We start from the raw sequence: 2,711 nt of genomic DNA on the forward strand, positions 1-2,711 counted from the left end.
TCAAATTGCCAGCATCCGCTGGATCATCCAAAAAGCAACAGAGTTCCAGAAAAACACCTACTTCTGCTTTATTGATTACACCAAAGCCTTTACTGTGGATCACATCAAAGATCACAACAAACTGTGGAAAATTCTTCAAGAGATGGGAACACCAGACCATCTGACCTGCCTCCTGATAAATATGTATGCAGGTCAAGAAGCAACAGTTAGAACTGGACATGGAACAACAGACTGGTTCCAAATCAGGAAAGGAGTACGTCAAGGCTGTACTGTCAAGGAGTACTGTCAGCCTGCTTGTTTAACTTATATGCAGAGTACACCATGCAAAATGCCAGGCTGGATGAAGCACAAGTTGGAATCAAGATTACTGGGAGAAATATCAATAACTCAGATATACAGATGACACCATCCTTATGGCAGAAAGTGAAGAAGAACTAAAGAGCCTCTTGATGAAAGTGAGAGTGAAAAAACTGGCTTAAAGCTCAACATTCAGAAAACTAAGATCATGGCATCTGGTCCCATCACTTCATGGCAAATAGATTGGGAAACAATGGGAACAGTGAGATTTTATTTTTTGGGGCTCCAAAATCACCGCAGATGGTGACTGCAGCCATGAAATTAAAAGAAGCTTACTCCCTGGAAGAAAAGCTATGACCAACCTAGACATCATATTAAAAAGCAGAGACATTACTTTGCCAACAAAGGTCCATCTAGTAAAAGTTATGGTTTTTCCAGTAGTCATGTATGGATGTCAGAGTTGGACTATAAAGAAAGCTGAGCACCAAAGAATTGATGTTTTTGAACTGTGGTGTGGAGAAGACTCTTGAGAATCCCTTGGACTGCAAGGAGATCCAACCAGTCAGTCCTTAAGGAAATCAGTCCTTAATATTTATTGGAAGGACTGATGCTGAAGCTGAAACTCCAATACTTTGGCCACCTGATGTGAAGAACTGACTCATTTGAAAAGACCTTTGTGCTGGGAAAGACTGACGGCAGGAGGAGAAGAGGACGACAGAGGATGAGATGGTTGGATGGCATCACCGACTTGATGGACATGAGTTTATGAGTAAACTCCAGGTTTGGTGATGGACAGAGAAGTCTGGCATGCTGCAGTCCATAGGGTCGCAAAGAGTCAGACATGACTGAGTGACTGAACTGAACTGAACAAAAAGAAACAGACTCTCAGACACGAGAACAGATTTGTGGTTACCAGTGAGGAGGGTAGGTGAGAGTGGGATGGAGTGGGAATTTAGGGTTAGCAGATATAAACTATTATATGCAGAAAGGATAAATAACAACATCCTACTGTACAGGATAGAGAAGTATACTCAATATTCTATGATAAGCTGTAATAAAAAAACATATATATGAAAAGAATGTATATATGTATGTATACTGAATTACCATGGTGTACAGCAGAAATTAACACAGCATTGTAAATCAACTGTATTTCAATAAGAAATTTAAAAAACAAACCCAGAAAACAGCTTCACGGTAGGTGTACTCAGGAAAGGAAGTTGCAACAACTGTATTTTCCATTTCCATTTCAGAAAGGTAAATAATATAATACACTTAAAGTGATTCAAATCTGTGTTAAGCAAGATAGACCGCAGAAACCATGACTGAATCTAAGATAAGTTTAAATACCTGGCTGCTTTAGACATCTGGATATTCTGCCCAACTGACAAACTGTAGCTTGTTTAACTAACTTCTCTCAGTAAACAGTTTGAGAATCTCTCATTTGCATTGGGACTGGTAAAACGTACAATCACTGTTACAACGAAAGAGACAAGTATGTTCTCTAGAAAACAAATAGAGGATACCACGGCACCATGATGTGGCAGGCACCGTGGTGATTCTCCAATGTGATGCAAAGATAAGATCCTTTTCATTGAAGCTGCCAGAACTTCTGATAATGTGAATACTTCTGTGGGAGCTCTGGGTAAGAAACTGTGGGTATTTACACTTGTCCAGTATCTATGGCCGTTCATATAATAAGGAGACAAAAAACTCCTGGAAGGAATGTTAGTTGCTTAGTTTCACAGAAGTCAAGGAACAGGATTTCTGAGAAAATAAAAAGCCAGGCAAAGCAACTGACTGGGCCCAAGGTCCCCTGCATCCTTTCAGAAGCCCAAAGACCTAAAGATACAAGAACACTCTCTCAGCCTTAATCAAAGCCACTGCTGAGGACATCAGACAGCCTTGCACAAAGCACTCTCCTTTGAGTTGGCCTGTCTTATTCCACACTTCAGTGACAACTCTTGTTGAGTTTAGACATTAATTTTCTCGCTCTGACTGCCCCCAATCCACGTTTTGTTTAGTTCATGACCAAATTCTGTTTCTAGGCATCTACCTCAACATACATGATCCAATAAAACTTGAGTAATCTAAAATTCTAACTCCACTGAAGTCAGACAGAGAAGGAGAAATACTGTATGGCATCTCATATATGCAGAATCTAAAAAGAAATGATATAAAATGAACTTACTGACAAGACAGAAACAGACATACAAGTCTTAGGGGACAAACCATGGTTGCTGGGGGAGGGATGTGGGGGACACGAGGAATGGGGGAAGGGATAGTTAGGGAGTTGTGGATTGACATGTGTGCACTGCTGTATTTAAAATGGATAACCAACAAGACTTACAGTAGAGCACAAGAATTCTGCTCAGTGCTATGTGGCAGCTGGATGGGAGGGGAGTTTGGGGGAG

The sequence above is a fragment of the Dama dama genome, chromosome 3 (genome assembly GCF_033118175.1).
Source record: "Dama dama isolate Ldn47 chromosome 3, ASM3311817v1, whole genome shotgun sequence".
Classification (NCBI taxonomy): Eukaryota; Metazoa; Chordata; class Mammalia; order Artiodactyla; family Cervidae; genus Dama; species Dama dama.